This window comes from Taeniopygia guttata, chromosome 11 (genome assembly GCF_048771995.1).
Source record: "Taeniopygia guttata chromosome 11, bTaeGut7.mat, whole genome shotgun sequence".
NCBI lineage: Eukaryota > Metazoa > Chordata > Aves > Passeriformes > Estrildidae > Taeniopygia > Taeniopygia guttata.
In genome coordinates, this window is record NC_133036.1 from 12582592 (window position 1) to 12591532 (window position 8941).

An 8941-nucleotide genomic window follows, 5' to 3' on the forward strand; every position below is an offset into this window, starting at 1 on the left:
CTGGTATCTCCAGAGTGTCCTCCCATCAAGGGCACTAACCCACGCCTGACTCTGGATCAGGGCAAGTTCTCCCCAGGTCCACTGTAGTATTATCAATGCAATAATAATACAATATAATTAGGTCTCCTCTGCCTGCAACCCATCCGAATTCTGTGAGGGCAGTGCAAAGTTAAAGAAATCCTTCCTTCTCCTCCCAGTCTCACTTTTTTCACCTCTTGAAAATCCTTCCGTTTCTAATGAGAACATTTTTATAACATGTAAAAACTGCAACATGCGATTCATGGCTTCCCAGTTCCCATACTTTCTACAACCAATACTCCTCAGAATTACCAGCAAGTAGTAAGCTTGGTTGTTCAGGTGGTTTTTGGCACTGCTTCTTAAAAATTTGCTGTTTGTAAATGCACAAGCCCAAAGAATGATGCCTGGGATACTGATACACAGAATATGATGAAACTGTCATTCAGAAAGATAAAAAGAAACAAGAACAATATTTTGGATTCTGTGGCCTTCAGAACTGATGCTTTTGTTTTCTTTATTTACACCAATAGATGTTTATGCATCTCTACATATATACATCTTTTTGGCAGCAGAAAACTCCAGGAAAAGCCTAACCATAAACAATGCAGTTTAAAACAAGTACAGGAGAATCTATTACCAAGTACAGCTGCTTGCACAAAAGTAGGACAGAAATTAATTCAACATGCAAAACAAGTGTTTAATGCTACTCTGATAAACCAGTTCAGCTACAACTACATCCAAATTCACAGTGTAAACATGCTTGACAAATGGTTATGGAATACAGAGTTAATATAAGAAAAGAGCAACTCTTATTTCTTGCTTAAATTTTTCCAGAATTTTGAAAAGCAAAACTTCCCCCTTTACACTCCCAATATACTATTCATGAATTGCAACTTAATCTCCTTTATCTAACAAGATCCTTAAAGAATTGGTCTGCACCTGACCAGAAGCAATTAACACCCACATACAGCTCTGCTCAGACTGACAACCTGTGTCACTGGATCATGTTCTACAACTCCACAAGTGAGGTCTGAACATGCAAGCAATCAACACATCAGCTCGCTGGGGAAAATAAAACAGCCTGTGTGGAATTTCACCTTTTGTGGCACTGTAAAAACTGTATCAAACTGTTTTCACCAAGTAACTATACTGGGGTTTTCCTATTTCTTTGAAAGTTAATCATGGTGTTCGTACTGTTATCAAATCAAGTTCTCACTTTCTCAGAGCAACTCCTAGCTTTGAGTACCTTCCAATGTGAATTTTGTGTTATTATCTAATGTGCAACAAGACTGCACAGTTTCAAGCAAACCACAATATACATCAATTCAGCTGTTGCTGTAGCACCACAAAGCATCTTCTGCCTTATTTTAAAAGTGCAGCATCCTGAGGGAGGAGGGAGTGGGGGCTTGTAATTGTTACAATTAGCAATCTAAAAATAAAAAGCAAAAACTACTAAATTCAAAACAGGATACTCCTCAGGAACTTGACAAAAAAAATTATGATTTTTTAAAAGTACTACAGTGAAATATTTTTATGTTCATTTCCTGCTGTACAAGTAAAACAGAGGAACAGACCTCTGTTAAGACATCTTAAGAAATACAGAAATTGGGATAACAATTCAACTGGCAATACCTTCGACCAAAACAGAGTCCAGGTCACTTTTCCAGCATGTTTCAGAAGTATAACTTACTACTTGGATAACCAGGAGCCCAACTGTACAGTACAGCCACCACTGATGAGGAGGGAATTGTCCCTGCCTCTCTCTCTAGAAGTTCAACAAAGTGTTCTGGCCACTTCCTCTAGCCTGGTTGTTCTGTTCCTACAGAGGGAAAAAAAAATACTTAAAAAATGCTTATCCTATGAAAAAAACCTGTGTTTTGTCCATTTAGCTTCATGAATCATCTCTGCAGCAGGTCAGATGAGCACCAGTGCTGACTTCAGGGTGGGGTGGAAGCACAGGGGCAGGAAGTGAACAGAGCTGCTGGCTTCTAGTGACAGCTGCTCCTTGAGCCAGCTTAGCTGCACCATAAAAATCACAGCCTTCAGCGTGCGTACTTCTGTGTTCATATTCAAAGTCATATATTTCTAGGAAAAAACCCACTTTTTTTACCCAAACATCACTAGCCACTGCTCCATAACAAGTGAGCAGAAAGGGATTTAAAGGTCCCAGGACATTCACAAAAGAGGCCATGTCCTCCTGTATATACATAAAATCTTGTTGGAAAAAAAAAAAAAAAAGAAAAATCATGAACAAGGTGGATACTTCATAACAGAGCAAAATTGGGCCCAAAAACCTGAAAACTCAATCTGCTCACAAGACTACAAAGTGACTGGTAGTTATGTCAAATCTAGAGGAAAGATACATTTTAACTTCAAAACCCAGTTCCTGATTAAAATACATTAGAAATGCTGACATATATTTAACACATTTTCTGTTATATTAGTTTATTGCAACAAACATGTTTCTCACAAATATATAAATGTTTGTTTCCTTGGCATTTACATACCTGTCATCTTCACGGCTGAAACTGCCAGCAAAGGAGGAGCAGCAGGTCAGGCAAAGAGTGTCAAGAAGTGAGAAAGTTCTGATAGCAGTACCTCAACTTCCTTTCAAATGAGAAAATTGAAACCAAAATTTTCTTCTGCTACTGCGACTTATTTTTTTGTTTTACTCCCACATGTGCTCAGTAGCAATAACAGGAAAAAAGAGAAAGACACACAGAAAAGTTCCAGCACAAAGTTTATCCTCTCCCAACTTGACCTAATCTGTGGGTTGTTCCCCACAGCCTAAGTCTCAGCTTGTTTGAGCAAGCAGATCCTGCCTGAAATACCGCAGCAGATGGACTCAGGTTAACCTGAGCCAGATGCTAAGAATATCTGGCATTTAAGTGATCAGGGCTTTATCACTCATTTCCATTAATTTCAGCTGATTCTGGATAAACCTCAGTGAGCTCAGTCTGTCCCAATCCACCCTTGTGAGCTCCTTCTCAGCTGCTCTCCTTGCCCAACCCTTCCATGTGCTCTGTCATCCTCCTGGAACGCTTGTTCCCTCACCGTTTTGGTTTCTTGAATGGAAAACAGTATTCAAGTAATTAGTCACTGCTAGGTGGTTTGATCATCAACTAGTTCTTTCAAAGAACCACCAGAATGAATGTATATTTTTTATATAAATAAAGCACAAAATGTCCCAGACTGGACATTAAGTAAATAAGTAAATATTGAAACCCAGGCTGTATTATAAATGAAGAGCAACTTACTATAATATTTTATTCAATTCATTGAAATTCTAACTTATCATTATTAGTCATAACAAATATTCATGGAGTGAAAAGTAACAACCCAAACCCAAAATTATACAGTCACAGGCAAACTACTTCTACATTTGTCTACCTATAAAATATTTACTGTGTTGTCTCTTTCCTTGAAATAAAGCAAGCAGTCTCAAGACCTGACAACTTTATTAAAACCCTTTAAAGCATTTTTGCATTGATTCTGAGACTAAGCTTTTGGCTTTATAACAAGCCATGTACAAGGCAGCATTATTAATAAAAAATTACTGCTATTCTTGCTGAACACTTCGAAAAAACACATTCCTTTTGTTGTGGGCTGAATGACAAGTTGCATGACAAACAGTACTTGTCTGTGCATCCCACAGAACAGAAGGTGGGACAAAGCCCCATCACTGCCCTTAAGTGACACAAGACACTGGAGAATGAGCCTGAAATTTACCTCCTGCACTTCACTTTGCCAGAAGGCGCCAGCAGCAACCTGAGCAGAGCAAACACACAGACACTGCGTGAACACGGCACCTGAGGGAGAGGCTGCCAGAAACAGCCAGCTCTGCCCAAAGAAACTTGTCCCCTTTCTCTGACTTACACCAGTTGCAGCCTTGGTAATCTTTGTTACTTCGTTTTTAACTAGAATCATTGCTTATTCACTTTAGTTTCGTGCCCAGAGACAGAAGTTAAACACACCCTGTTGGTTCCTTCCCTCTAATTACAGACCAGAAGCCACTTTTAATGCTGAAAAGAGGATTACAGAACAGCTGTTAAGAGAGGAACGTTTTGGCCATTAGCTGTGAAGGAAGCTCTTAGGAAAAGCTGTGCATACAGCCCTGCTGTCACAGGAGAGCCAGCTTTGACTTTGTTTCTTACTTGATTTCTTTCTAGAAACTTTCTTTTTTTTTTTTCTGTTGGCGTTTCTTTAAAGCCTCTGAACGGCAGGGCCTGTACTGGAGAAATCAAACCAGCAGCTTGGCTGCTACAGAGGAGAAGATTTGTTTATTTTTTGTAAAAGTGCTACTGAAAAGAGACTACACAAAAGCAAAGCTGTTTGAAGGGCACATTTTGACACATGTCATAATTCCAAGGTACTGAGGTAAAGCAATGCTTTGGCTGGAAAAGGAACAGCAGCCCCAGGTTCTACTTAAATTCTGCTGTTTATCTTTGAGTAACCTAGACAGAATCATTCCACCTTTTACACCCTAAATCTTATTAACTGAAGAGGTAACGTTCAGCAGTAGTGACCTACACATGGTATGCAGGAAATGTCATTACAGCATATTTATGCTATCATATGTTATTATTGAGCAAAGAAAAACAATTCCAAAGGAAAGATCCAATGTATGGCTTGTCTCCCTGCCTGCATATATGGACTACCCTGCTGCTCAGCACCACCAGACACAGCCTTGAATCCTATTTGAGGAGCCTCAGGAAGATAGGATGGTGTTAGAGGTGAAAGGCAAACAGCAGTTATTAAAAGCGATTTCCATGTCTCTGGTGATAACAATGATAATGATTTTTATTATGAGATAATAGTGTTGTAAAACTCCTTATTTTTTTAAGGCAGCATTTTTTTCCAGATGAAAATGTTCTGGATTTGTAAGAGTAGGAGGAAATCCAAGATCAATGTCTTTACTGTTCTCAAAATGTAAAATATAAAACTATAAGACTCTTTTTTTTTTTCAAACACAAGACGGACTCTTTGTGAAGTCTGCTATAACGGCCTGAGGAAGAAGTTGCACTTCCTTATTGCAATACAAGATGATCTGAGCGCACAGTGCTTACAAACTATTTCACACAGTAACATCCTGTCAGTTTTGCAGACCATCATCTTGAAACTTTGCAGATGCTGCTTGAACAGATTATCTCCCTCTTTATATAAGGTATTCAGCCTTTGAAAGAACCGGTTAACTCCTCAAATAGCGTTTTAGACCCTACACTTCTCAATTTGAATACTGACCGGGTTTTACTGGGGTCGGAGAGAGAGCTCTTTGGCTCAAGCAGGTCCCGGCTTTCACCGGGAGAGCCTTGGTGGTTTAGGGAAGGTCTGTAACGCTTTGGCTGAGCTCAGGTCATGGAGATGTTCGAGAGCTCGGCTGCTTGTGGCGGAGAGCGGAGGGCAGCAGCTCCCCAGTGCCGCCACCGCACACCTCAGCCCCCAGCCGGACTTCCGAGGACATAAACCACTCCCCGATTTACACAATTCTATACAGAAAAATCCCAAATGACGCTTACAATACAGCAGCTTCGCAGATGCTGAGCGCATTGTATTAATCCGGAACAAATCCAAGTAGGCTGGATCCTTTTTCAGAAAGATAAAACGTAGCTTCACCACAAACTGTAAGACTGAGGGAACAATAACTGGGTGAAGTATTTCACTCTATATTTTGCAGACTTCATAATAATTTAAAATCATAACAAGTAATTTTGATAAATTCTGTAACGTTAAACTAATCTTGATAAATTCTGTAACGTTAAACCCATGTCAAAGGTGCAACACAAGAATAAATCTAAGATTCCAATTTAGAGACTTTATTATAATTCCATGGGGAATACTGTCTTTTTCTAATTTTTAATCTAAGAGCAACTGGCAATTACACAAACACCCACCTTGACATGAAACAGTGATCATCATCTCTAGGCTTACACCTAAACTAATTAGCTCTGCACCAGCACCTGCTTTTTCACTCAGCACAAGCCGTGAGGACATAAATGCCCACATACATTAGGGAATGAAGTCTCTCCCTTGTTTACTCTTAGCGGTATTGACATTAGCTTCATTAAGAAAAATTTAAGAAGTTTAATGGCTGCTTTACAAGAACCCCAATGACCCTAATTGCTGTCACTAATGGCTTCTGGAAGCAAAACTAGCATGCCATAATAGCCATTAGAAATCCTCCGTATTGGCTTACTGTTTTCGGAGATGTATTCCACACAGCCCTCAGTTCTGTTCCACACTTCTGCTTATGGGAAACTGTCAAGGTGTGGTGACTTTGGCAAATACACCTTAACACATTCTTTTTCCACCTATGGGGGGCCAAAAAATCCTTTCAGATTTCCTTCAGGACTAAAGCATTTGAAAGATCAGGATACCTAAACAAACAAACAAAAAAAAATTTACTTTTGACCTTGACACAAGCATTAAACCCTCCTGGAGTTTTTCTCCCGCTCTGAAAATAGTACTGGAAATTATTGTTATTAGTCTTCAAAATCTATAATAGCTACAAAATTTTCCTTTTTAGACATAAAGACATCAAGTGAACAAGTTCACTTGTTTTTTCTCTTTTTTTTTTCCTTTTTTTTTTTTTTTGGGGGGGGGTGGGGTGGGGAGGAAATTTGTTCCTTTTAGAAGTTTCCAGGTCACTCTTTTCTATTAAAAAAACCCCAAAAGCAAACAACCAACCAAAAAAAAAGAATCGCCACCCCTCGAACTCCTCCATTATGAATTTTGGCTGTAACCAGTAAGGTCACTAATGCAGGTACATTTACAGCCTATTTCCCACTATGAAGAAATTTTCATATTGCAGTGCCTAGATTCTTTATTTCCTATAATAAATCTCATAATTTATGAGAATTATGAGAATCAAATCCAAAGTTTTTAGGTACATTTGTGTGGATTTTCCCCACCTTATATTTGCACAACACTTATCATAGCAAGGTCTTGGGCCACAACCAAGTGTGTCAGGCTCTCAGTAATACAAATAAAATATAACACACCTGACAGGAGAAAAACAGACTTCTGTGCTGAATCAAATTCAAACATTACACTGCATATTTACTTTGCGTGTCCAAAAAGGGTTTCAAAGTGTCTCTGCACAGTTCTCAGCACTTGTGCTGACCATATCCTCACTGCTTATGACAGAGGTCTCAGGCTTTGCAGACTTGAGCATAGTCCTGGGTCCCTGGTGATGACTTGTCCCTGTCCCAGGATATCCTTCACCTGCCGCTGGCAAACATCACATCCCAGCAACAGTGATCCGACGCTGTACAACGTTTTAAAGTGTTTTAAGCCCTTTATTAACACTTGTTATAAACGTGCCATAACACATCCCATGGAGACTAGAAATAACTTACCTATTCAGCAGTAAAACAAGACACAAACCAAACTTCTGCTGATATTTCAAGCAGAGGTATTTAAGTACCTCCTTCAGCAGTTTAAAGCCCTGTTGTGTTAAAAAAGTGCAATCCAAAAAGGATCTGAAATACCCTCTACTAAAAAAACTCCTGCTTTTGGCTTCTGAGCGCAAAATACAACCCCCTAACTTCTCCATTCATGTGCCAACACTCAGGCCTCGCAGCTTTACCAAATCTGCCTTTTCTGAGCGAAAAAAAAAAAAAAAGAAACAACTTGGAAAAAACGTTTATGGATCTCAACATTTGTTCGCTGTTCCCAAGTGTATCAAGTGGTGTCACACGAGGCAGTAAATAACCATTATACGGGAAACCTATCGAGCCTTCGACTCCTCGTGTCGCGGTCCGCGCAGCGCGACCCCCGAGCCCTCACTCGCGGGGCGGTCTCACCTGCGGCCGGCGGGAGAGCAGCAGGCAGCGGCTCGGGGCTGGGGCTGGGGCTGGGACCGGGCTCTGCTCTTCCTCCTCCTCCTTCTTCTTCTTCTCCTCCTCCTCCTGCTGCTGCCGCCGCCGCCCGAGGTGTCTCTGGGGCCCGCGGAGCCTCCCCGGCGCGGCGGGGGCGGGACCGCGGCGGCATCGCCCCTCCTGCCTCTGCCTCTGCCTCTGCCTCTCCTCCCGCGCCGGGAGCGCCGCCGGCACCGCCGGGGCATGGCCCAAGGGGCTCCCCGTCATCGTCAGGGGCTCCCCTCATGGTCAGGGGCTCCCCTGATCGTCAAGGGTTCCCCTCATGGTCAAGGGCTCCCCCTCATGGTCAGGGGTTCCCCTCATGGTCAGGGGCTCCCCTCATGGTCAAGGGCTCCCCCCCATCGTCAAGGGCTCCCCTCATGGTCAGGGGCTCCCCTCATGGTCAAGGGCTCCCCCCCATCGTCAAGGGCTCCCCTCATGGTCAGGGGCTCCCCCCCATCGTCAAGGGCTCCCCTCATGGTCAGGGGCTCCCCCCCATCGTCAGGGGCTTCCCCTCATGGTCAGGGGCTCCCCTCATGGTCAAGGGCTCCCCCCCATCGTCAAGGGCTCCCCTCATGGTCAGGGGCTCCCCCCCATCGTCAAGGGCTCCCCTCATGGTCAGGGGCTCCCCCTCATGGTCAAGGGTTCCCCTCATGGTCAGGGGCTCCCCTCATGGTCAGGGGCTCTCCCCTCATGGTCAGGGGCTCCCCGCCATGGTGAGGGGCTCCCCTCATGGTCAGGGGCTCCCCTCATGGTCAGGGGCTCCCCTCATGGTCAGGGGCTCCCCACCATGGTGAGGGGCTCTCCCCTCAGCTCTGCCCGCTCCGGGTCTGCAGCACCCGTCCCGCACGGCTCGGGGGGTCCGTGTGTCCCCCCATCAGCGTTCACGCTGTACAGATGAGGAAATAGAATTCTGCCCGGGACTCTGAAAAATACAAAGGTTTACAGCCAGTATTTTACATCTGACCGCTGCTGTGGCAGCTCCCCGCCTTGCCACAGGCTGCACATGGGGGACCTGTCCCTGCTGTCCCACAGCACCGGGCTCCCATTGCTCCGCTGGGTCCCAG

The 8941-nt window shown here is 43.3% G+C and overlaps 1 protein-coding gene across 4 annotated transcripts in view; it reads right to left on the minus strand.

The window, feature by feature from the left end:
* ADCY7 (adenylate cyclase 7) overlaps positions 1-7987 on the minus strand; it is a 59750-nt gene extending 51763 nt beyond the window's left edge. For 2 of the 4 annotated variants that reach the window (XM_072934392.1, XM_030282416.4), the window contains exon 1: positions 7821-7987. The gene's annotated coding sequence lies outside the window, so the exon portion shown is untranslated. Of the gene's footprint in view, positions 1-1650; positions 2157-6211; positions 6393-7820 lie in introns of those variants that run through there. The other 2 variants (XM_072934391.1, XM_032750378.3) reach the window with 2 other exon arrangements.
* Between the last annotated feature and the right edge of the window lie 954 nt (positions 7988-8941).